Source organism: Amphiprion ocellaris, chromosome 5 (assembly GCF_022539595.1).
Source record: "Amphiprion ocellaris isolate individual 3 ecotype Okinawa chromosome 5, ASM2253959v1, whole genome shotgun sequence".
Taxonomy (NCBI): domain Eukaryota; kingdom Metazoa; phylum Chordata; class Actinopteri; family Pomacentridae; genus Amphiprion; species Amphiprion ocellaris.
Genome location: NC_072770.1, coordinates 16,012,440 through 16,040,432, shown reverse-complemented (window position 1 = coordinate 16,040,432; position 27,993 = coordinate 16,012,440). Strand labels below are relative to the sequence as shown.

General features: G+C 39.4%; 1 protein-coding gene across 10 annotated transcripts in view; it reads right to left on the bottom strand.

Annotated features, from left to right (window-relative positions):
* Positions 1-27,993, bottom strand: part of foxp1b (forkhead box P1b) — a 150,589-nt gene that overhangs the window by 122,360 nt on the left and 236 nt on the right. For 3 of the 10 annotated variants that reach the window (XM_055010708.1, XM_023266565.3, XM_055010712.1), the window contains exons 1-3: positions 27,693-27,958; positions 23,685-23,764; positions 10,440-10,501 (exon numbers count right to left, since the gene is read on the bottom strand). The gene's annotated coding sequence lies outside the window, so the exon portion shown is untranslated. Of the gene's footprint in view, positions 1-10,439; positions 10,502-23,684; positions 23,765-27,692; positions 27,960-27,993 lie in introns of those variants that run through there. The other 7 variants (XM_055010710.1, XM_023266561.3, XM_023266568.3 and 4 more) reach the window with 6 other exon arrangements.

Below are 27,993 nucleotides of genomic sequence, written 5' to 3'. Positions count from 1 at the left end.
CAGGAAACAGAGTTTAGAATCTACGTCTATAAGCACGCAAAATGACAAACAAGTTTTTTTTGTTTTTTTTTTCTTTAAGTACAGCATGTCCCCTGTAGCTCGTACAGTGTCAATAGGAAGTTTACAGACACAGAGCTACTCAGGTGGGGGAACTGCAGTCAAGACATAAACAAAGTCAGACAAAAAGAAAACAGAAAGAACTTTTTCCAAGTGATTCTTGTGCTTTTTGCACCCTCTCACCTCAGCGTGCATCTAACAGAACCACTCTGGACTTTGCACTGGAGAATGATACTAAGACTCTCCCACAAATGTTTCCATCATCCTTCTTTTATATTTTTGTGTTATGCTCCACCACTCTCACTCATCTAACACATTACTGAAAAAAATCTTGCAAAGGGGATTATTACATTAATTTAACACTAGTACAGTATTTTATAGTTAACATTTTTGCATAAAATAAAATTTAAGGAGTTAGAGTTACAGCTTCCCTCAGCTGGAAGGTCTTTAAGGAGCAGAACTGCATTCTTGTCCATTTTCGGAGCTACAGTTTTTAGCTACAGAGGCTTCCCTGTCATATGTTTATAAAAATGTGTTGAATTTCAAAATACATTTAAACTCAAAATTAGTGGCACCAGAAAAATGCAAGAGAGAGACCTTTGGGAGGTCTGAAAAAGTATTTATCAACATTTACTGCATCTAAGTACAAGCCCTTTAAAGGCCTTGAATTTAATTAATTTCATGTAAATCATGGTAAGATTTTTAAAGGCCCTGGAGAAAGCTGTAACAGTGAACACAGAAACCGGACTGAAAATTTGTTAAAGTGATGACTGTGAATAGTAACTACTGAAAAAAAAAAATCAACTATGACAACGTGATATTACCCAACAATAAATACATTTAGACAAAAAAAAGGGGAGAAAAGAAAGATGAGGGGGGGAAAGGACATACCAGGGAAAGTGAATCCTCTATCAGCAAGTGAAAGCATAAATAAAGTGTGGCACATCTTTTACCTTCTTCAATTATCTGCCTTTTGACATGCAAGCTGAGCACAGTGTAATTAACATCTCAGGAGATAATGGGGTCGCTACTCACTGATCAATCTCACACATATATTATCTGCCTCTTACCAATCCAGCCGTCTGTTATTCTAGGAAGGAAATATTCCACAGCAGATTTTTTTTTTTTTGGATGGGGGCATTTAATAAAACTCTGGTAATAGGCCTAATGACTCATCCAACTGAGCTCACCTTCCAAAACATCAATTAGGGTAAGACCTAACTCACACAGACCATTGTCTATGACTGTAAATAGCAAATCTTTTCCAATTCATGCAAGGTAACCATGTTGTCATTATCAATTACAGACCGCATCACTAAACAGAAAAGAAGGAGTAAATACATGAAGATTCTCTACGATTAAGCCAGGCGGTTGCGGATTAGCACATTCCAGGAGGCCTGCATGGAAGCCAATGAGCAGGGCGAAGGGGCTCCATTATCAAAGTATGATAGGTGGTTCTAAGCTAGGAAGTGAACATGCTCAGGGTTTGCTGATGCAACCAAACTTTGCATTTTTGTTACTTGTTTTAATTAAGTGAAAGATTTGAACATTCAATCAAACTGTTTTCTTACTGCTATTGCTAATCACTGGAAACAGTTAACTATACACCAATACTGTATCATATAGGCCCAATGTTTTACTTCTTACAACTGCAGACATCCCTTTATTTCAACACATGTTACAGAGCCACTCAAACATTTTTCAAGCTCGAAACACAGCAAAACTCAAACTGATTGTCACCAATTGACAGTATTTAATCAGAAGTATTTTATACGGACTGAAATCAGAATTTCACCTCAGTTTTACGTATGTGTATTAAATATAATTCTGTAGAAAAGCATACTAAGCCACTCCTAACATTGCAGTCACAGGTAATCCTACACTGATACACACTAACCCACAGAATTGCATTACAAGTCACTCTTTATGTTCAACAAGTGAATCCCTTACAGAACTACTTTAAAATTTATATTTCTCAATTGTGTTTTGTTAATTACAACTTATTCTTAGCATTCTAAAAATATTTTTGCAATAAGCAACACAATCACAAGATCAGTTTTTAACAATGTCACAAATAGTTCAATAGCACTGAAAAAATAACTGTGTTGGGCATATATATTATTTATAAAATCACAGCATAGATTTTTAAATCAAACAAAAAAAAAAAAAAAAAAAACAGGTGATCACTAGCTCTGTTACATTACTTATCTCCCCTCCCACCATCAATGACTGCCCGCCACGGCTATTCCTGGACTGGTGACGTACCTGCCCCCCTACACTGCTGCACAGCAGTTCTCCCTCAGGTTATTTGCGAGATGCGTTTGAACAAACCTCAAATCAGCCCAGAGATTTATGTTGCTGCGATTGCTAGTCCCCTCCTCCTACATGTGTTGTTTCTGTCAGGCCCATAGCTAAGTTCACAGATTTGGTGAGACCCTGTCCCCTGACAGAATCAGCTGGCACACAGCTAATCAACATGGGTAGAATAAGCTGGGAAGGTGCAGATAAACATACAGGACATATGACTTCTGAATGTACTGATAGGAGCAATGATTGAAGACACTACGGGGAGAAGCTGCACTTCCTCTTTAGGAAACTGAGCTGGTAAAAGTGTGTAATAACTGTGTCCCTGTAATGCAAAGTGCTGTTTAAATTGCGCCACTCACAGATCTGTTAATCGTACCAAATTGGAGAGTGACGTTAAAGTTAAAGACTGAGCAGAAGACTTGCTCGTGTTTTATAATCCCACTTGCTGACTTTATAGTAATTGTCTGGTATTGTCATAGAACTCTTAGACTATGCAAGCAGGTCTAACTAGTATTACTGTAAGTTGACTGAGTAAAGTTCGAGTAAATAATAGGTCATTGCAGCACTTTCTTGTCAAGAATTCAGTCTGAAAAAACTGCAAAGACAAGATTTTCAAGTAGGATTTACAAGGGATCTTGACCATTATTGTTTAAAGTGTATTGCTGATGGAATGCCATTGCAAGGTCAAGAGTAACTTTTAAAAAAATCAACAGATTGAAAAACAAAATATGTTGACATAGTGCCCATTATACTTCTAAAATTCCTAGCAAAAATCCAGCTGATTTTTCACAGACTATACAGACAACATTCAATCTAGGGAATATTGTGCTTTTCAGAAAGACCATGTACACTCACTGAAGGCCAAAAACTTTGCAAAAAAAAAAAAAAAATACAATGGACAAAAATGATGAGTCGTTTAAAGAAGTAAATGCAAGACAATCGCTGCTGTTGTTGCTGCAGGGAGTGCTATAAGCTGTACTTTGAGTGTATTATTAACTTAACGCTGCCTGGACATGTGGGGGCTGTTTTACAATTTAGGCTTTAACAGATGTGCATTTTATGTGGCAGGTTCTCCAGAGTTTAGGTGCCGCTGTCCACATAGATGGGCCGTAAGGCAGGCCATAAAACCTGCCTTTGAAACTTTGGGCGGATTAATGCCGACATGACAGCTAGTGAGCAGAGATCAGAACGGCTCACCTTTTCAGCACACTCACATGCTTACCATCTGATATCTCGCCAGATGAAAGCCAGTGGTGGCAGGACTTGGGCAAGTTGCGCCTGCTACATGTTCAGTTTTATCTGACTAATACAGTAAGGAGGAGTTTCTGGGTGTTTCCTCTTGGGTGGCATGAAATGATGTTGCACACACTTGCATATTTAAAATGAGCGGTTTATACTGCATTGTAGGGTGATGACAATGGTAATTGTACTGCAATCACAGTGTATGGTGTAATTATTGGGATTTGCACACACCCCCCAACCCTGCTTTACAAGGTGGAATTCCTGGCAGGGTAGCAACACACACTCTTTTAGACTTTCTCAAAGCACCACACACTATTACACGCATGCTAGCTCAGTTTTCTGTTTAAATTATGTAACGCCCAAAGACAATCTTTGTCACACACTGCAATATTAGTGCTTCACACTCCTTTTTCTCAGCGACCTGTGCTGACATTGGTACCACCTCCTGGGCCAGGCAGGAAGGCATGCTGAGTGAGCTCTCTGCAGGCTGTATCCAGACCCAGCCTCTTACACAATACAGGCTGCCTGGCCCTGCAGCCGGCCAACCCCTCCTCTCCAATAACCCACTTCCCATTCTTGATCAAACCTGGGGATTGTAGTGTGAGGGTGGAGATGAAAAAGACGGGAGGAGGTGTGTGTGTGTGTGTGTGTGTGTGTGTGTGTGTGTGTGTGTGTGTGTGTGTGTGTGTGGTGGGGAGGGGGGGGGCACATCCTGCGTGAAACCGCATCCTGAACAAGCATCGCTGCATCTCACTGTAAATAAATACTCTCTCCTCCGCGTAGCTTCCGTCAACTGTCACCGCCTTGGCTCCCAATCACCTTCAAGTCCAAACAGGAAAGTGCAGGGAGGCGAGGGAGATGGCAGATATGAGCTTTAATTTGCTTCTCGCTGCACTTTAGCCCGGGTGCACACTACTTCCTATTCTCCTGCTCTGACCAGCTGCCCCGGCTTCGTTCCAGACCCTGAGTCCTTCCTGTCACCTTTCATTACCACATTATCCAGGAGGAGGCTCCCTGTGTAGCCGGGAAATCACCATTTGGTGGTACCCCCCACCTCATTTATGTTGTATTGTGCGAGACATTCAAAGCCACGCGCAACATCCTCAGTGGAGCGCTGCTGCCTTGTTACCTGCTAATCCCCTGTGCATTATAACAGGAGATGCAACAGAACAACAGAGCATGACGAAGGTAACAACTGAGACATGACAAGCTCTCAGTCCCTAAATTGCTTTGTGTTACAAGATTCTCATCAGACTGGTGCAGAGTGTAAATATCTATTATTTGATTAAGCATTTGAAGGCCTGTTTGCTGCGATTACAAACTAAGTATTATATAATAAAACGATTTCTTTGTCGATACAACCAGGAACAGAAACAACCACTCAACGAAGGAAACTCATAAGGTAGCAGCTGCACTTCATGTTCGTACCATTGTTCTATAGTACATCCTTTTTCAACTTTTTCTTCAAGAGTGAGAGCGTCCAGGCCCACAATCCCCCAGCACTTCTTGCACTGTTTTATTACACTTGAATGAGCTGAGCTGAAAATTGCATGCAGCTGCTGACTGCAGTGTATCAGTGTTTGGCCTGGGCTTAGCTTTGCCCACCAGGCTTGCAAAAATCATTCAGTAACTGATCTGTCAAGAATAAACTATAATCCACATCTACATACTTTATACAGGCTTGTATGTTTATAAAATTAAATCGTCACTGAAATCAAAATGACCATTTAAAGATTTACAGGATATCAAATTGCAAATTAAATTAAAATACTTATAATATTTATGTCAACCCCAACACTTAAATCCCCAAACCTCTGCTAAAGCAGCAATATTTAATATAGACAGCTTAATGCTTTAACAGTGATGATAATCTGTGCTCAAAGATGCAAAATGAGACTACTTTTATCCAAAACTATGAAAGCATAACACATCTGGCATTTTTTGACAATAAATCCTCACTTTTTGAAACAGGAGAAATATTTAACTACTCTTATTTTACAAACTAGCAGTTGCTATTAGTACTTCATGCAAACTCATTCATAGGAATGTTCTGTAGGAGAAGGAAAATATGCAGAGCAAGTGCCATCTGCTCATAGACTTGTATGTTTATTCTGATCAGAAATCTACTAAATACTATCAGGCAAGTTACAAATATATTGAGCCTCTCCCTTCAGAATGCCAGCAGTGTTAACTAGGCCTTATTCTGCATAGCTGTTATTTGTGTGAATGTTGTGCCATCTTGATCAGACAGTTACAGGCGCCTTCCTCTTTGCCTGAGGAGAAGGCTCACTGGCCAGACACATTACTTTAAAGGGCAGCATCTCAGTGAGCACGTCTGCCCAGGGGCGAGTGTGAGTGTCCACGAGTTTGGGTGTGTTTATGTTTTATCCTCAGGACCCCCGATTGTTGTTCATTTCCTGTGCAAAGACAAATAGGCACATAAAGGCCAAAATGTGCTCTTCCCTGGCCTTCACCCACATCACAGCACTTTTCCGCACAAGTGGCTAACCAGAGATAATTATACAATTAAAACAATTTTCCGCATCTATCTGTCAGACTGATCTAATTCACCATTCGAATGACACTAATGGAGTATGCCTTTTCTCTCTCCTTCCCCAAGCAAAGCCTTTCCCTCTTTATCACAAAACGCACCAAAGCCATCTGCAACAGAGGAAAACAGAGAGAGCCAAGAGGAATAGTGTTATATTTGTTTAGCAGGATGTTAGTGAATAAAGTTAAGACCCAGCAGTTTTTCATTATGACCCATAGTGTAGCAAGGAAATAGGGAAGTTCATTTGATTGTTGGTTTAAATTAACCCTTGGTTGCAGAGATAAAAAGAAACAGAGTGACCCTCATATTTTCTGAGACAACACTCCCTTCAACCAGCGCTGACATTAATAATTCATCATGACAAAATACATTACCAGGGAAGCTGAATGTGAAAAAAAGAGTTGAATGTGACAGAAAAACAGCCACATTAAAGCTGGGTTCTGACATTCAGCAGCAGAATGTGAGAAATAAACTGTAATCTTTTATTGTTTAAATGAACTGGAACATGAATTCTCAACTCAATATTCATAGTGAATATTCTATCCAGTGGCTGATCTGCCAGGCAGCCTAGACTTAGATTGTGCTTTTTAGACAGTCCTACACAGGGTGTGAACGACAAGGGAGGATTTAGCCAAACTTTGACCTGGATATCCTGCATCTCCGTCCACCCAGTGTGGACAAGGAACACAGATAGGAACTACTCCTATACAAGTTCAAGGGAAATGCTTGCATGGCGTGGCTCTGTCCTTCTCAGCCAGCTCCACCAAGTACAATGGCAGCAGAGAGTTTTATGTTTATGAGCAGTCCTGATGGGGATACACATATCCATTAGATATGAGTCTGCCTGTAGAGGGGTCTGGTATTAACCCACAAGCAAGTGCCCCATCAGCAGAGAGGAAAAAGCTGCCTTTTATGGCAACAGATCACAGACTCAAGCCATTGGCCACAAACCCACAAATGAGGCGTTAAGTGTAGTGGCAGGGCAGCAAAGAGAGAGGAGCAGAGAGATGACCCTCTTCTCATCCATGCATGAATCTGCCCTCTGCTTCTCTTTCTTTCTCTCAGTCTTGCTCTCTGCCACTCCTCCTACAAAGCTCGCTTAAACACCCAACAAGACTCACTACAAAATAACAACCATCCCCTGCATCCAAATCCATTAAAGCACTGGTAACACTGCTGCCATGTAACGTGATTGTTATATTAAATAATAATTCTATACAATATTTGGAGAGATTCCTAATGGACATTTTCTGTAATTTATTGCCAGATAGAGGCAGGGCTAGTGCGGCAAAGTTAAAAAATACAACCTGACATGGAGATTGGGAAACAGAGTGCAGCGAGGGGCCTGCTGGGACGGTTTCATCATCGTGCCTGACCCCCCCTGCTGCTGGGAATGGCAGGAGATGGGGAAGCAGGGAGGAGATAGACTCCTCTTCACAGTCAGAGATTTAATTGCACACAGATTCCATTACCTCTGCACAAATGTCACATTCTCTTCTGATCAGGGGGCACGGCAGCCACTGGCAGCACGGCTGGCAAGCAGCCAGACTATAGTGCAGAAAGTGTTCAGCCAATCAGGGCTCCCAGGGCAGACAGAGGTGAGCAGAGGGACAGAACGACTACTGTACACCAAAGATATTAAAAAACAAAGGAGAGTCACGAACACAAAACAGCTGATGGTGCAACATTCAGGCAGGGGGCAATATGCTATATTAACAGACGTCAAATGTTTCATTGATTTTAGATTTGCAATCATATTTAACAATTATTAATTATTACTATCATCAGGCATGAAAAACTTGTCATTTTTTTATTAATCACAAAATAACAAACTATGCATGTTGCATTCATACATACTAGAATGAACACCTTTAAGTATTTTTTTTTTATCGAAACATGACATGAGAAAGTCAGAGGTCTGTTTTTATTCATACATCAGAGTCTTAGGGCTGCAACTAATAAATATTTACATCATGAATTTTTTAACCATTTGATTTATAAAATGTCATCAAGTTGTCAGCACTCAAGTAGATGTCATGTTTTGTCTGATCAGTGATCCAAAACCAGGACTGGGCAATGACATGAAACGTATTTTTCAATTATGATTTTGGCTTTCAGTGAGTGTCAAAACAAGATGTTTCAGATAAGCAATTCTTGTCCAGAATTCTGTTTCACAATAGTGCTCTCATTTTGTCTTCTGTCATAAATGTAGCACAACCCTTCCCATTTACACCAGGGCCTTTCCACCTCTCCCTAAACTCCAAACATTCACTAAGTAATGAATTGGTCAACCACCAGTAGGTAACATGACTTAGGGCTAGACGGTTGTGAAACAGGTTAGTTTTACCCTTCTGATGATGTGTTGATGCAATAGTAGTCCTGCTCAGTATGAGAGGAACCACGGGTTCCTAAAAACTATACAGTTATGCAAATTAACAAACACTCACAATAAGAAGCTAGAAGCAGTGATTTTTTTTTAAACTACTGCTTAATAAATCCATTTATTATCAAGTCAGAATTCTGACTTTGCAGTTGAATGTCTCTGCTAAGTTGCAGTTTACATACATGCCTGTCCAAACTCATGTGATATATGTAGTGAAAATTTCAATGAAATTTGATAAACGGTATTAAGTGTAACTTTTTTGGCAAAATGGAGGTTATCACTATGTTGACATACAGGATTCCAGTGGGAAACATGTTCTCTTCACTTAGAGAATGTGGATTTTGCCACAAAAAACTACACATTTTTAAACACAAATCATCGACCCGGCAGTTTAGAAGATCACTCCTGTCACCAACATTTCAAAGTGGGCACCTAAGATCAGAGTCACCCGTTCAGTATCTGACCAAGTGTCAAATATGGTCACGATCCTTCGTTGTGTTTCTGAGTTATATTGCATAATTAAATAACAATGACAGAAAGTGTCACTCCGATGTTGCAGTGAAGCTGACCTTTGACCTCTTTGTCATTTTATCCTGTTAAATGTTTGTATGAAATTTTGTCACAACTAGCATAAAAATATTTGAGTTAGGCCCAAAAAACAAAAATTCTTAGGTCACAGTGACTTTGACCAGCAAATTCTAAAAGGTTCCTTCTTGATTTCAAGTGAACGTTTGTGCCATATTTGAAAAAAAATCTCTCTAGGCATTGATTTATCATGTTCACAAGAATGAGACAGACGTGAAGTCACAGAGGCCAACTTGATGTTTGACCTTTGAACACCAAATAATCAGTGAATTATTTAATCCTCATAGATATTTGTGTGAGATTTTGTTGTAATTAGCATATGAATTTTTCCAACCTGATGTTTGGGTGCATACCACAGGGACGCAAAAGCCATCAAGCAGTGAGATTCAATTAATATTAATATTTTGTCAGTCAGTTAACTGTTAATTTGTTTTAGATACATAGCCTACATTTTAAATTATTGTAAATAGGGAAATCATTTCACTAACTGAAACTGTTGCCTAAAAATAGAACTGTGGCTTATTAGAGTCCTGTGCCAATGAAAATTAGGTTTGTTAACATGTCCATGTGGTGTCTTTTTATATGCTAGATAACCAATAATGAGTGAAAAAAAGTAGTCAATACCAATGACAGTTTCATAAACACATACTCAGACTTGGCAAGTTTCATCAGTAACTAACCTGAGGAACTAATCTCGTCACATTTGAAGAGACAAAGAGTCTTTTTTGTTCTCAGACAATGAGTGAGGAGCTAGCTAGGTAGTAAAATCCCCAACAGCATTGATAAATGCTGACTCCATATAAGAATCTCAGTTAATTTTAACTGTATCATATCATTGTTTTAAATATATTAGTTTAAAAAGTCTGAACTGAGATCTCCAGGATTAGAGGTTCTGGAGTAAACCCTGACTAGCTGTACTGATTCTTCAACTGGAAAAACAGTCACCCACAGACCTTTCAAAACTGCTGGCAAAACTGGATACAAGGGCAGCAATTCAACGGTCTGAACCCAATCTAATTTATTCAAAATATTTGCAATATTGGTCAGTACAACCACATTTTGATATTTCTCCAAACATTGAACTCTCTTTAGAACTATTTGTATCTTAACATTCACATCCATGCTCAGTGGCCTAAAAAATTTAACCTTAAAACTGATGTAAAGCTCATAATTGATCTGTTGGGATCGGTCTCATGCCAATTATGGCTTGGTACAAATAAACCTAATAGTGAAAAGTTTTGAAGACACTTCACAAACAGCACGTACATTACTGTATGCAATGAGAGAAAGGTTAGTGGGAGGGTTGCCACATACCCTGATCACTGGTGCACAGCTGACTGGCACTCCATTCCTCCAGTCAGAATTCAGCTTACAGTCTTGAGGGCAGGACCATGGGGGTTTCACAGAGGACACAAACAGAGAGAGAGAGAGAGGAGAAAAGGGAAAGATACAACGATTACAAACAGGAAGTGAAAAGGTGGGGAAAGCCCCTATCCGAGTCCGCTCAGCCCACATGTACAGAAATGACATAAGAAGTGACAAAAGTAAACGTGATCAATCGTCAGCCACAAGTATTTGATAAGATATGACACACTGATTCCTGTTGGCATCTCCTGGCCTACATGCATATCAAGTTATCTACCTTTCACATCTGAACAAGCACATAAACACCTATGACACACACACAATGTACGATATCAGCAAAAGTTTGTATCACCATGTCTGGTTTCTGTGGTTATTCATTTCTCCCTTTAAAATGGTAAACAAGTCACAATATTCTGCTTTATTAAGAGAACTTGTAATACCCTCATATAAATATGCTGAAAATGTTTCACATAGCAATTCTACTTATGCCTCCCTTGCTATATACTTATATGTGGAACTTATATATTTTATTCCATTTTAAGCTGCCCAGTAAGAAAATAACATTGCATGAGGAAAAATACTATTACTTGTTCTAAATTACACAACAATATAAACCTAATGACACAAAAGGTTAATTTAAGCACTGTAACAGGCAACAAAGCTACATAATGGTATGACAACAAAAATCCCAGAAGTCTTATTAGTCTAAAGAAAGCATTCGTAGTACTACAGTGACCTACAAAGCCTGCAGTAGTTTCCACTTCAGGAATGAACCATATATTTTTTGTAATTTTACATATTTTATGTTGTTTTTATATAAATGAAGCAAGACTTGCACCATGACAATATGTCTGAAATGAGCAAGAGATGTTGTTTATTCAAAAACCTGGTGTTAAGCTCAAAAGCATTCATCTGTAACCAGATAAACAAGTGGAAAGATGCTAATGGCTTCCATATACAATTCAGATTATGTAAATGAGGCAGCAGAATGGATGGCTTCTGGTTTTGTCCCTGTCACAGGAGTCATAGCTGCATGTGTGGCTTGTTGCCCCATGATACATGTGTGTACAACTTTGTTGTTGAATGTGGCTGTGTCTTTGGCAGCACAGCAAAGCAATTCAGATCCCAGTTAATTGGCCTGAGCTATGAGAAAGCGTGTCAAAAACCAAATCTATAACTCTGTGTCTGTGTGCAGCGGTGTAGCTCTCAACCAGACACAACAAACCACAGCCCCGATGTCCCAACTCCTCATAATTCACCAGTGTGGAATTCAACTAACCCCATTAGTGTAGCCGTTGTTTCCACAGCCCGTCCACATTCCTCGGCCTGCCATCGGCCCCAGATAAGACCCTTCTGATTACTCGGTTGCATGCCTGTCATTACTCCCAAAAATATGTTGATCCCAACAGACAGACCCCCCCCCCTCCATCCCCCTATGGATTTATGGCTGCACTATTGTGTCTCCACACCCCTCAAAAGAAGCACTTGCTCTTAAAAGGTCTCCTCACTTTAAGTTCAGCCACAGAGGACACTGTGGTTTCAGCAGAGTTTGATACTGTGTCTGCCACATACGATATACAACACTCACAGACTTAGAAACTACTTGATGAGAAGATTCTAAAGAAATGGAATGTATATGTGGTTTCTTGAAAGAAACACAAAGAAAGAAATGAAAAATGGCTTGAGATCGGATATGCTTAAGAGTCAGCTCTGATTTTCTGTTTTTATTGCAAATTAACAAGTACAGTAATTTAAAATGTGGTAAAGTTTAATAGTGTTATCTGTCCATAAAAACACCTTCAACAACACTTTAAGATATACTGCATGTTAAGACACCAACATAAAACTAAAACTTAACCTCCAGCACTAAAGCACTCTCACTTTGAGGCCTGTTGCATGCCAGCTGCTCAACACTCAATTCACTCCTACTCTGGAAACATGTGGTTGTAATCCCCCCTTTTCACTCAAATTACAAACTATGTCAGTTTCTGAAGAAACTCCACATCCAGCCACTTTGGAGCATGTGTGTTAATTACAACTCATTTGTGAGTTTCTAAGCAAACTAGACAGGTATTTGAAGCTGTCCAACCTTGTTGAGGGGAATGAGCTGAGGTTGTAAATTAGCAGTCAGTAGGTGCAGAATGATGACACATTTGATAACTTTTCAACAACATATGAGTATGTTTGTCGCTAAGAAAATGTATTGTATCAATCAGGGTGTTTGAAGTCTAACCATATATTGCAGCTAGTTTGTAGGGTTTTAGTGACCCTTCTTTGCATCTTGTAAGACTTTTATTCAATTTTACTTCACAGTCCCCATTCAAAAGCACCATCAAGTACACTTCATCACCCCAGACAACTTAAAAGATATGGCACTTGCTATAAGTTAGACATCATATCTAGAGATTTGCTGAGCCATTGCTGCATAACCATCAATGCCGAAGACACCATAAATCTGTGAATAGTAACAGAGAATTTTGGTTACTCATTCAAACTGTCAAAATGAAGTAAATCTAAGACAAGTATACAATAAATTGTATGTAAACAAGTGATGATATTCTCAAAAGGCTGCAGACCCCATATCTAAAAAGTGAGATGGATCTCCAGTGTAGCCTAATTTGCACTCAGCCGGAGTCAAGCCAGTGATCAGGCATAGCACAGAGTGTGACTGCAGTAGGGGACATTGGCGCTGTATCGGATCAATGGCTTGACCCATTAAGTCACACCACTCCCAGTACCTCATCTAATAAGAGCCGATCTTTGGGAACACCCCTAGCTGACCCATGCTGCTGGGGACAATTACAAGAGAGTGGTCTTTCAGGACCAACGCCCACTTGACCCGGTAGCGTAAAGACGCAGAGGAGATCCACATGATTTAAACTCCTCCCTAAGACGTGCTGACAAGGTTACAGGGTCAACGCAGACATTAACAGGTCAGTGTGTGGCCCACTTGGGAACAATTACTCCCAGTCACAGCTAAGTGGACACTTGATTGAACACGACAGAGGCAGGACACACTTCCCACAGATAACAATCCCCAGAGCCATTTAGGATAAAAAGCCCTTGTGATACAGCCTTTATGGGCAAAATTCATCTTCCTTTTCCCTTTTAAAAGAATGTGAGAGTGTGATAGAGAGCCATTCTCTGGAAGAGATGAGTCTCTCAAAGCATTACCATTTTCTAGCAATACTGATAGCTGCTTATGACACAGAAACAATTACAAGGTGACTGGGAGAAGAAGCTAAACAACGGGATGAGCTGTTAGGATTTAATTTTTCATTCCTGAGAAAAACAGATATCTCACAAACGAAAATTGTTTAGCAACAGACAGAACACTCATATTTTCAACAGTAGCACAACTACACTCTAAACTAGTTAAGGAGCTTCGTGACATAAATTTACCGTTGGCCCTTAAATATCTAACCTCTAATTAACTGCGTCTGTGGTGCAGTTTTTTTATGCTGTTCGACCTTTAACCTACTGACAATTTGACCCCTCTCCCACCACACTGACTAAAACTTTGCCTCGAACATCTGGTGTCCTACGTGTACACATAGCAACAAATACACCCCCCAGTTCTGAGTTGTTTCATGTCACAACTCAACAACAAATAGTGGGTGTGTTTCATCATAGTGTGTGGGTTTGATATGTACAGTAAAGGAGAAAAACTAAACAGATGTTTTGGGCAAACTACTGCAGATAAAATAGCAAACTTAGCTTATGAGCATCTCCGTGTAAAATGGTCACTCCTGTCCGATAGTCTCTTAGTACACAAATAAGGCTTATCGAGTCGTGAACACATTTCCCACACATTTGCATAAGCTGTGTGTTGTTTGTGGTATTGCTTCTTTTTTTCCAGGGGCTTTGTTTATTTATTTCTCTGCATTACAAAATCAGTTCCACATTGTCCCTCGATCTGCATCGGTGGCTAGTGCTGCAGCTGTTGGTTGTTAGTGGCTGGAGATGACACAGTTCACCACTTCTCCAGAAGACAACGAGCCCGGAGACCAACACAGCTGCAGAGCAGGAAGGGAGAGGAAAGAGGAGAGGACAGAGGTGAGGAGAGGAGAGGAGAGGAGAGGAGAGGAGAGGAGAGGATGCCTCATTTCAAATAAGAAGGTAAACAATCGCTCTGTTGACAAACTGATATCACTCCAGAGGCTCTGCTCATCACTTGCTTCCCTCTTTCTTTTCTGAGTAATAAAGAAGCCCAACATTAGCTGCAAAAAACCCCAAGAGAAACAGAAAACCCTTCTCCTCTATTTTTCTATCCTGCCCTCCTCATTAATAGATCTTCTTCCAATTCATTTGGGACCCCTGAGATACAACCTTCTCAAAGAATTCAACACAGTGACACAACAATAACCCATTTGCACATGTAGAGTGAGAAAGAGCAACAGGCTCGCCAGCTGACCCGTTGGTCGTTGTAGCAGTCAGCTTTATTCCCCAGGACCGTTTTGTAACCAAGTGGGCATCATGTGAATACCATCTGGGTACCACTTATTTAAAGCTGGCAGAAGTCCCGTGGCTGCCAGCCTGGCATTGAGGAGAAGGGAATAAATTGCATCATTTACTTAACATGCATTTACAGTTGTGCCCGTTAAAAGCCCATGACTAAATAATTTGGTTTTTGCTGGTGCCAGTTCCTCCTTTAAGCCAAAATTGTGCGACAAACAGAGCAACTGTCAAAGGGCTGATAAAGGAGGTATCGAGATGTTAACCACATGAAATCACATTTACCACCAAGTATATTAACAGCCCCAAATCCATTTACACCAAAGAAATCTCCCAGTGCGTTATGCACTGCACCAAACCCATAAACAGACAATAAACATATTGTAATTATAATGCCAACTCTTTAATTACGTGCGTCATTTGGGGATGGTCGAGCTCACTAATTGTCAGAGTGATGTGAAAGGACTGGGGGAGGCTAGAAGGAGATCAAGCCTCAGGCCCAATGAGAACCATATTCCCCACTCTCCAAGCGTGTTAGAAGGCAGAAAATTCAATTGGCATGGTTCCAAAGAAGAAGAGTCCAAACAGCCTTAATCAGCAGGGACAAACTCCATGCAAATCATTTACATTAGCACAAGTGGAGAGAGCAGAAAATATCTGAGGAAAACCTCAGAACATGAAAGCAAGGAAAGTCATTTCCCTCCTGCAACCTTAGTGATGTATGTACTTAAAAATAAGAGGAGCATCAGTCGATATTGACCAAATCGTATACTATCTGAATAAAAAAAAAAGGGGGGGGGGGGATTTACAGGTATTATTTATCTAGCATTGGAGTAGGATCTGTATTTAATTTTTGTTAGTATTATGTAGTAACAATTCTCTTTTTATTTTCTATAGCACAAACTAAAATGACAGCAAAGAAACTTCAGTATCTAGTACGGAAATTTCGTACTGTGTGTATCTCAGTTGCCTGACAAAAATAGTATCTTTACAGCATAGTTAAAGATGTTTCATCTGTGTCCCTATGTTGCCTCCTCACAAGCTCCAACACATTAAAATTAGCATATTAAGCCATTTATTGTTGAAGCAGCAATTGTTTACAGTTTCACTGTCACTGTATATGTGATCTTATTTCATAATATTGATCTATTGTGCCTTTTTCTCTTTTTGACACTGGATGTACAGCCTTCTTGTTTGTATAAATTCCACTGGAATGGTCACTGGGTGAGCAGTGGTTTGGTGCAATTGGTGCTTCCAATGTGATCTCCACATGGTCACCAGTCCACTGACCCTACAGCGTTAACTTGGAGGTTCTGGCAATGTAAAAAGGCAGATTAAAATGTGTACTACGAGATAAGATATTATACAAGATTAAGACAAAATCTCCCAGTGTCTGCCCAGCTTTCAAGGTTAACAGTACTAGCATGCAGTAGCTAATAGAAAACAACTGGTGCAATGCCGAAATGTCTAAGTCACACTCCAGATTTTTCATTCCAGGAGTACGATTACGCAGATGAACAGACTTCTGACAGCAATTTGTTTGAACTGCAGGACCTATCAAAGGTAAGTCTCATACTGAAACTAAACATCCTCTACGGAGTGGTTTGCGACGCATACACATATCGTTACATCAGTATTGGTATTTAAGAGTTAAAAAAAACTACAAAGATATGTCTCGATTTGGCAGTTTTGTATTTAATTTCTTGTCATTTATTGGTTGACACATTCACTGATAAAAGCTTACAGCTACTGAGTTATCCAGTATGTAAAAACATCAGCAAGAAGTCATTTAAGACTTTTTGCACTGTTGTTTTTGGGCTTCCTTTGCTTTGACATGGGGTTGCTGTTATTATGTAATAACTAAATGATCTATCGTAATTACTACTGTAATTAAATACTTAAAAAGACAGCTTGTCTTAAAAAGGTATTCTTTTTTAAATATGTCTAAGAGCCCTACTGCTACAGAAATATTAGTGAGCCATTCTCATATGCATATATATGTATATGTCTTTTACCTCCAGTTTGATCAGTGCGTAGCATATTTTCTCAATTTTTTAATAATTTGAAAAGGACACATTCTCATTTTCTAAAAGTATTCTAGAAGAACAGAAAGAGTTCTCAGAAAGCACCTGAAGACATAACAAATCAGGTTACACAACATTTAATCTGCTATAGAAATTCATCCATATTTTGGACATGATTAGAGCCACTTCTTATGTTCAAGATAGAGAATAAATTTTTTACAAGGGTTTTTGTGTGTCTATTAGCATTGCAAACTAAATGGGATATGTCAATTCATAGTACATGAAAACAAATTATGTTTTTCACAAGGGAAGGACTCCATTACATAGACATCAAATTTATGGTCTACGTGCCGATAACAAAACACAGGTAACTTCAGTCAGCAGTGATATTGTCTATTTTTACTTGTCTAGAACTTGTGGATCAGAGTCCAAACAAGAAGTGAGTTGCCTTGAATAGCCTATGATATTAACATATACAGTTTATGGCAGTAAATGTGGTGGACAAAGATCACAGAGTGAATTACTCAAACCGCCGTAAGTACAGTGAAGCCTGAAAACACTTTGTAAGATGACAGCTCACGTATGAATCATCAGCCGAGCAAATGTCAGTTAGGCAGTGAGAAACTGTCTCCACCATTGTTTACATATTGACTGGCACTATGTGGTTGACCGTGATGAGAGCAACACACAGTATTGAATGGTATGATCTCACTTGGTGGAAAAAGAACTGTCACTGTGAATCTGGTACGAGGGTGTGGCATTGCAATCAATGAAGGTGGAGAGACTTAAACACAAACAAAACAAATCTATTACTGGTTCCACAGCATGAAATCATACATTAGCTAAGCTCATACTGAAACAGTCGATCCAGCGTCAGTTCCTCTACAATTTACCGCTCAAATTGTTCTCACCTCTGCTTTTTCCATTCCTCTGTCTATGTGAGGTTCAACTGAACACTTCACTGTGCCCTGGAAGGTCTTTTACACAGGATCACTATTGATAAAAGAGATCAGAGTGACTGAGTGAAAGAGAAAGAGTGCATGAAGGATACAGAATTTTCATCTACTATCCATCTCATATTCTAATGTAGCCATTATGCTCTAAAAAGAGACCGCTCATCTATTCATTTTATGGGGCATTTGCAAAAAAGATGACACTGCAAGAGGGTTGGTCGGAGTGATTAAAATTCTTTGAATTAGCCCTTCAATCACTGCATACAATTGCACAGAAGTACACAGAAATGCACTCAAAAGCCTGGCCCGGCTCCTCTCTGTAGTAGGATATGAAAAGATTGATTTACTCATTTCTCACTATGAGTTGTTTTCAGTGTGAGGAATTGATTGGTCAACACATTAAAAGCTTGTACATCATGCACTCCATACACACAACATGAAAAGGCTTTTAGAAAAATATCCAATAACTCAGAACAGCTGATTCCTTTAACCACACCGTATTTACAGCATTTACAACAGGTGCGGTAAATTCCCAACCAAATGCTGTGAACAGTAAATAGTAAATGGTTAACAGTGGTGAGCATGGAAGAAAGCAACTTGACGTGCATGAAGAAGAAGGCACTTTGATGTCACATGTCACTCTATTACTAAGATGTTTCACAAACTCTGTACTTGTAGACCATGGTCATAGGGCATATTACAGAAAGCACTGAAAGAAATCAATAATTTCAAAATGGTTTCAGCTATTTTACCTGTTCACAATTTAAACTATAAGTCACGACAACAAAAAACAGAAGCTAAATTTACAAAACATGTACAAGAGAATAAAAAGAATGTGACAAAAATCAGGTCTCCTTTCATACATAATATTTGATACCGTGTAACATGTATGCTTTCTACTCTTGTTTGACCAACACATAAGCCACTTTTATAACAGAGACAACTGTTGGCGCGACTGGTCATCATCACCATATATAGAGACTCAGTTGTGAAACTGGTGATCTATTCACATCACTGCTGAGTACGCAAATAGATGTTTTCTCATGCTTTTCACTCTACTACCTGGAACAAAATAAGTGCCAAATAAAGTTTCAGTTCTAGTTTAGATTCTCTCTCTCGTCCACCTACTCATACTCTTGTTCTCCGCCTATCTAGTCGTCTGTCTTTTTTTAGAATAGTTGGGCAGTCACTTACAAAAATGTCTTGTAAACTGCAATAACAATCAACAAGTTTTCAACTGCCAACATAAAGGGTGTGTTCACCCATTCATAAGAAACTCTGGGCAGTGTCAGGTTCATGAAGCTAAGTCAGCATTACTCATTGAGACCAACTGCAAATGCTAGTTTATTAAAGAGACATTCAAGAACTTATGTGTAAACTTGTGCTCTTGTATGAAAGCTGATCATTAAACTCCACAAAGTCTATCCTGTTTTACAAAACTTACTCCTTGCTATTGTCTTTTCTTCGCCACTGTAAACATACCTTTTATTTTTAACAGGTCACATTTTACACATGAGCTGTGTGCCTATTGTTACTGCCTGCTGTTGTGCCACCTGAGTACATGTGTACCTGTGTATGCTTAAGAGGTAAAGCACTCTGGCTTTACCAAACAGGAATACTGCTAGTACTAGATTATTAGACAAAATGCTGTTAAAGCGCCTCCAAAACTCATTCAGACAGCATTTAAGATGAAATGACAATGAACATTTATTTAGTTAAACTGTGCAGCTATAATTAATTGATCATTTTGTATTTCATTTCATTAACGTTTGTGTGTTTTTCTGGCTCAGTATATTGTTGACTTAACTGCTGTTATGATCTGGTTAACAGAGTTTCCCTCGGCTAATTTTGTGACACCTTCCTCCTATCTCGGTTTCCGTGAGTTTCGAAAACAAAATGTATCTGAGTGTTGATTTACATACTGAACAAATGGACCAAATGCATAATTGTATAAGTTACTGTTGTACTGTAACAACATCTCAGCCCTCCTGTCAGAAGCAACAATTGTATTTAGGTGGCTGTGTAAATGTAGCAAATGCAGCTGCTTCCCGCCCTATTTGCTGCAAAAAGACGATAACTTTGAGGTAGTGGCACAGCAGGACGATACGTTTGCCACTCATAATGGGGCAGAGATTTTCCCAATGTCTACTCCTAACTGGTTCAACTTGACACTTGCTACGTGATACACAGTGGACTGTTGTGCTTGCTGATGTATGATCTGGGTGAGACCTTTGCAGGATCAGTGACAGCCAGTGCGGCTGTTGCCTCCCGTCTAAAAGGGACTTTACACACATCCGCAGCCTCTGATGCTCAGCCACACTGTCAAAGCTACAGATGTATCATACCTGACAAGGATCTTGGTGTGGAGCTCAACATTATGCTCACCAAATAAGCACAAAAGCATAAAATATTGAATATCTAGTATTGAAGATTAATCTAAATATCATCCAAATATGGTCTAAAATTTTTTTTTTTTTTTTGCTACAGTAGTCTCGACAACAGACTTCATGTTTTTGGTCAAAATCCAACAAATGTGTGCTCCTTGAAAACTAGTGGCCTGGAGAAGTACAATCCCGATATGAAGATATTTCTAGCTACCAGTATGTTGGCCATAATAAACAAATTTAAAATCATTGCTATGGCTTGGATTAATTATGACATTTGACTTAAGTCTCCAAATTGAAATCCTTTTCAATAAAATAAAATCTGAAGACAGCTGATTTTTTTTAACTGAAAAACACCTTGAGCAAAGTTAGTCATAATATTTTATGCCCTGATTGAAGACTTCAATGTAACAAATAATATGAAGTATGCTTAAAATTGTAGATGTAAACACCACATGGGACATTGTGTACTGTGGTCTCTAAATGTTCAAAATCTTTCAACTTTCAACAAGTGACAAACTTCATTATTATTTGATGATGTTATTATTTAATATATTTCATTATTTTTACTTTATATTTTGTTTTTAGAAAATAAAGACTTATTACAGTTACTTTAATTAAGTTAAACCTTTTTTACAAACTAAATTCAGTATAAAAAAACATCTGAAATAAAATGGCAAAATTTAACTTACTTGCTTGCAAATACAAATTCTGAAGCTTATTAAAAATTATCACGCAGTCAGAGAAAACAAAGCTAAATGACAGTACGTTTTTAATCACAAAAACAACAGGAGAAAAGTGTTTATCTAGTCCGCACATGCAGCAAATGGTTAGTCACCCTATCTGCTTCAACACGTAATTCCATCCCAAGCTAATCTATTGACCGAAATGATAAACAAAAAAATAACTCCTGTGAAAATAACCATCTCCAACTGAGTGGTTTGGGAATGGAGCCCCACCCTGTTTACAACACTGAGAACAAAAACAAACTCCCTCAAAGGAGCCCAGGCAAATGCAAGTCACACACTCCAACCAATACAGGCAAACAACAACAATGTCTTGAAGATCTACTGGGAGAGCGGGGTATCAAACAGCAGCCTGCACACAAACAAGGTGTGCATCTCTCCGTGTTAGAGGGAGCGAACTGGAGAGAGAAAGTGTCTGTGAGAAGAGAGAGAGAGAAAGCGAGAGTTGGTGTGAAAGTGGAATTGAGTAGCAAACAAAGTCAAATACCACCCGCACCACCCCTGTCTCAGGTCAACTGTATCATCAGGAGTCATGGAAGATACCGTCACCACCTTCCATGAATAGCTCACAAAACCACATCAGTATGACTTCACCATGGCAAACACAGCAGTTTGAGAACACTCTCCCTCAATATCCAGGGGACTCTGAAAGAAGACGTAATGAATCTCAGTTAACAAGGCCATTATCAGAGAGGGAGCTACATCATCAGTAGGGACTCCAAATCCATAAGGCCCTTACATCCACTGGCCTTTTATTGTTGCTATTAACTGCTCAGGTATGCTGTTAACAATTGTGCAAAAAAAAGCACCAAGATAAAAGTATCGCGGTTTTGATCTCACACTGTACATCATCATAGTAAACAATGAGACTGTATAAGGGACATGGGCCCAATTAGCCATCACTGCTCTCAGCTGTCAAGTGTTTAAACAGCCTGCTAGGATGATAATAGTAACCTGCATACTTTCATCTGTGCTCCAGTCTCATCAGCATGGTAGCACCTTTGCTTAAGCGCTGCACTGCATCTTGGGTAATTACTGTTTCCCAATTACCTCCCAGCTGGTAAATATATATCAAATAAACAAGCAACAACCCGTCAATTAGGAGCACCCTTTCATAATGGGGGTTCAAAATGATGTTTTATGTACAGACAGAGGAAAGCAGTGAGAAAAGGGAGCATTCAACTTCAAAGTGAACTTTTATCTGTTAACCGTGGTTAACAGTACATCTGAACATAACAGTTTGTAAAATAATTAAATCACATGTGTTTTTGAGGCAATTAATATGCAGCTCTAATTAAAAGGTGTTTTAATTGCCAACAGGACAAAGTATACAACATGGAACAGTGCATTCCACAAAGAAAAGACTTAAAAATGAAACTCGGCCTTTTCTTCACAGACAAGTGGAGAGGGACAGTAACATTGTTGAATTCAATGGCAAAAAGAACAGCTGCAGTAACAGTCTGTCAACAAAATTTGCATTGCTGCTTTCTCCTCATCTCCATTACTCTCTCCTGTCTCTCCTCAAGCCCACGGAGCTGCCGGCTCAGATCTGAGTACTCTGATGGCTTATCACATAGCGAGCAGCAGGCTAAGCCGGAGTGATGCGCCCAAAAGACATGATCAAAGCACACCAACTTTCCACCCAGCAATGATGATGGAAGAGCAGGCCCTGCCATGTTATGTTTCTTATTAGGCTGGGACTGCCAAGTGAAAACACAGCCAAGAAGTCAAGGATGAGGCCCTAAAAAAATGTCTCTTGCAACCCTATTTTATATTATGTGCCTACTAGACTTACCAGACTGTATGTAATAATCTGTGACATTTTCATATTAGTAAATGTCAGCTTTGCTACTCTTATTCCAACACTGATATAGCACAGTAATGATTTAATCTACAGACAGGCAATGAAATCTTTTATTCTTTTTTTTTGAGTGTTTACTGTAACACCCAGCTTCGTATATATTTTAAGATCCAAACTCTTTGGTGCAATTCAAGTTTTTTTTGTTGTTGCTGCTGCAGAGGAACCTTCGAGATAGTATGAGAAGCCACCACAGCTGAAAAGAAAAAGAGCAGAGCGGCAACACAAGAAACAAAAACTTCATAAACAAAGAAACTATATGACAGATCTAACCACACACATTTGACTGACAAGTGATTCCTGGCGAAGGTATGAAGCCGTCAGACCACACAACTTGTCATCACAATATTAAAAACATGAGTTTAACCTTTACGAATTACAGTTTCTGAATGACGCTTCTTCTTGCATTGTCAGGTCACATTGTGTCTTTTACATAAATATCACATCCCACATTAGTGAAACAGGCCACCTTTTCGACATACGTTCCGCCATATGAGTAACTCCAACCTTAGCTGTCCCAGGAACTCAACGACACCAACCACATTATTTTGCAGTTTTTCTCACCTAAATTGCTAGGAAGTAGAATTACTTATTAAAAGCTGCAATGATGGGCAAAACAATAAACCTTAGAATCTACATCACTGTGTGCCAGGTAGAATCATACTATAGCTAAAAAACAAAGCAAGAGATATCCGTTTTTGCAGATTGAAGCTTCATAATATACGCTGGTGTTTGAGTATTACTGAAGTTCAAACAAAGAGAAGAATCACTCACAGTTCTGACGTAACCAGCTTTCACTAGCAGCTTTAGATTGTTCTCAAAGCGGGCCAACTTCACTTCCTTTCCATGTTGCCCTGGAATGACAAACAAAACAGCATGTGAGTGTCTCAGGTTAGATCAACTTTTCAGTGTAAATATTAATCACTGCATATTTGATAGAATTTTTCCTTAAAACCAAAAGCAGCATCTATCAGCCCATCCAAGCAACATCACAAACACACACAGACTGGACAGCTGATAGAAACAGGTGCTGAGGTTTCGCCTGGCAGCTGAGCACAGCTTGTAGCATATGTCTGAGCCCCTCATGTCTGGACGAAAATGTTTGTAGCTTACCTGCATCCTTCCCAAAACAGACTAGTGCTGTGATATGAAAGAGATTTTATGCTATTTTATATACAAAGTGGAGCATTTAAAGTGAAAAAGGGGGTGGTATGAATAAAAATACAATGAATAAATTGCATACATGCTAACAGTTTGGATGGACTGAAAAAGGAGAGCAAGAGAGGAAAAAACTAAATTGCACTTTTTCAATGCAATCTTTCAGTGATAGATCATCACATTGTCAAGACATTTTGAAATATTCTAAACTAGCTAACTTTTGATAATTTGGATTAACCAAAAATAAATAAAAATACCCTAGTGCACTGCCAGTCCCCTTTAATTTTTCTCTCATTGTCTTATTTGAGCCCATCTGCAACACACCTTTCCCTGTTGTGAAGTAACAGATCAAACACATTTTACCTTAAAAATCTGACACAAATTTGATAATGTAACATATATCATCAGGCAATACTAGTCATTTTTTTAAAAATAAAATTGCTATTGAAAAAATGTTTCATTTTTGTAACTGGTACCACAGCCCTTTGATAAATTGTACAAAAGTAACAGTATAGTAGTATAGGCTTCTACCATCTAACCCAATTCAACTGCAGATTATAACAACACAACTACCTTTATCTGAAACCCTCACAACAGCTAATTTAATGCACCATCTTAACAGACAAAACTGATCAGACAAAACACACTTTGATATTGTCCAACAAGGAACAAGCCATGTTCCAGAGTTGCACTGTATTCATAAAACACAACACCAGTGGCAAATTCATTTTGTAACTCAAGTTAATTGATTGTAATTGCATGCTCCCTCTCTTCCCATGCAAGCGGATGACATTTTTTGTCAGCATCACTCCCTTTATTAAGGACAGATGACAGTAGAAGACAGTAATTAATGGTTGCATGAGTTAATGGCCATCCTGAGCATTTTGCAGTCTCCATAGAGACTGAGGAGCTGCAGAGAGCTCACCTGAAGCTGTCCACTCTCTGACCAATCGCCTTCCCTGGCATGGAGAACCGTCTGCCTGGGCACGCCACAGGGGCCGGGACACACTAACCTTTACCCTGGAAATATTGTTCTGCTTTCCTTTGTTATCACTTCCATTCATGTAATACAGCACTAATGAGCGTGCTGCACTCGTATTCATATTGCCGGTACTCTTCCCCCTTTGTGCTGTGTGAATCAAACATGCAAAAATCACATGACAAACTCATTTACCAGAAAATTCCCTTTATTCATCTGTCACTTGTCTTGCTTTGTGCAAAAAAAATGTTTCGAGCAACTGGTTTGAGGGCGTCTTGTATCTGAAATCAAATGAAGGGCGAAGCCGGCAAATAAATCTGAAAGCGACAATATAGCAAATGCAGAACCTTATTCCCACACTGGACCGAAAATAACTCTCCTTATCATTCAGCTGCAAGCGAGGGTGCACAGTCAGTTTACAGCCCCTCTGTACCCAGCACAGGGTATTTGAATGTGTGTTCACAAATACTGAGCCGTCAGATGAAAGAGAGGACCGCTCCACTCAGGGATGGGAGTCCTCACACTGAATGCATGAGTGACTGATTACTTTCTTACCAGTTGAACCTCAGCTCTCCACAAAGAAGAGCCTTAGCCCAAGCCTGAAGAGGCCAAACTAGAAACAAGGGCTTTCCAAATAATACAAAATCACAGATTGGTGCATTAAGGATCTTGCGTCATTACAATGCATACAGCTGGTCTTTCTCAAATTTCAAGCTTCATACCCCAACCCATCACCTCCCCCCAACTCAATTTATTCAGTGGTAGCATGTGGCAGACAAAGTACAGTCATTCTTGTTTCTAGAAGCAGACGCGGGGGACGATGTTGGGTTGTTCCCATCAGAAACAGCAGAAGGCTGAGTGTCTGTATGCAATAGCTGTGTCAAACAGCAGGCCTGGAAAAGTTGCAAAGAAAGTTCATCCTGTGTTTTAAAACCTAGGTCAGCATTTGCGAAGGTCCATTTCTGCATAAGTGAGCACACAAACCCCAGTGCCTGTTCAAATAGTCTGCAGCTCTCTCTCAGGCAGCTCATGACAACAGCCCAGCAGCAGCACTGTTTGATCTCCAATGTTTTCCTTAATCTGGGTTGTCAAGGTTCGCTTGTTGGAGGCTGTTTACTTTACTTCTCCTACAAAAAAGTGTTTTTTTCCCCTCAGACAATGACTAATCCAAAGACCAAGGAGGAGGGAGCACTGCCAGCAATAGTTGTTAAAGCTGCAGTTTCCCTTTTGTAAATTTTTAGATGGTTTTAGTCCTGCTGTTGCCAGCTGCATACGTACTGTATAAAACATTATGGCAATATTTCATGCTTATATGTATGCAGTTTATAATTAGTACGCATATGTACTCTCTATTTTTACTATTTTTTTTAAAAATCTAAAATATTTTGTGCATATCTTTCTGATTAAGAAAATGTATGATAAATCAGTGTGGATTAATTACATTAGACAATTGTATCAATATGTTTACATAGATTCCTGAGCTTTCAAAGAGTCCAATCCACAGTCTTTGTCACAAGTGTTCGTTTGTATGTGATACACCTGTTCTAAAATGTTAAATAAAACAGAAAAAAGAGTCAAAACACAATGAATATAAGTGTACTTGATTGCTACAGTTAAACAAAAACTACAACAATCCTTTGGACAGTGTATTAGGATATCAAATATTAGTAAAAGCAGCTTACACAACTGTAGTAACAACTGTTAATTGTTATTTAACAAAAATTAAACTCCATTTTTCGCAAGTAATAGCAAAGTCATGTACAACTCCAACCAATTTACATTTAAGAAAATGCCCAACTGCTTACGCCACGCCACATCTGACTCAATACAAGCAGCAAACTTTGAGCAAAACCAACAACACAATTAGAAAAACACGCATCACACTTTGAAATACAGTTTCAGGTTGTCAAAGCTATAATTAAAATTTAATTCTACAAATCTTTCGCGTTGATGAAAAGTTACCTATGAGGTGAAAATCGGCTTTACGGGTGTTTAGTACCAGCCTTATCGCTAAAAGCAGGCGAGCCACACCAAAAAAGAACAACGCTAAAGATGGACAGCTAAATAAAACCACTCTGCCTATTAGCTTTAAGCCGCAATACGGTTAATATAACTTCAGTTTCGGCCACTTCTGATGCCTTTGCTCCGGTCTTTGGGAGTTTGGAGGACAGCTAACACGTGGGGAAAAGCTCCTTCCCTGGTCTTACTCCAAAAGAAATCACGGCATTCAAACTTCCCCTTCACAACGTAAACTTTTTCATGGCGCTAACATATCCTTAACAGGTAACGTTGCGATTGCAAGCTAGTTAGCCGCTATCGCTAACTAGCTGCTTTATAACCATGTAGCATTAATTGCTAAAATACTTTTTCTCCCCCCTCAAAGGTGCATTTCCACCCTCAGGGTTTCATGAAGTTACAACTTTCCCCAATTTAAAAAAAGTCAAACTCGTAGAGGCACAGTTAACGTTACTAGCAGTCGACATTATGATAGCACAGGTGTTTGTTTATTTGTTTATTTGTTACAGCTAAATAAAAAAAAGAAAACTCGACAAGACAAACTCCCGTGTGTGTGTTTGCGAGTAGCAGCAGCAGGTATCTAGATACGAAACAACAAAGCTAACATTTATGATAATAGTGAAACTTACCGGTTTGTAGGGGAAGATATATATTTTTTAAAAAACACACAACACAGCTTTTAACGGCAGCTAACAGGCGCACGCGGAGGGTACCGATTTTTTTTTTTAAGTACGAGACACCGGAGCCGCCGTGCACGCGAGCTTGTGTACCGAGAAACGCATGCGACAACAAATCACACCGTAAATAAGCGAAATATTCCTCCGCTCTCCTCCGTGTTAGTGGAGGTGGAGGTGGCTGGTGGTTGGTGGTGGTGCTGCTGGTGCTGGCGGTGGCGGTGGTGATGGTGGGGCAACTAACGAACTTACTTAA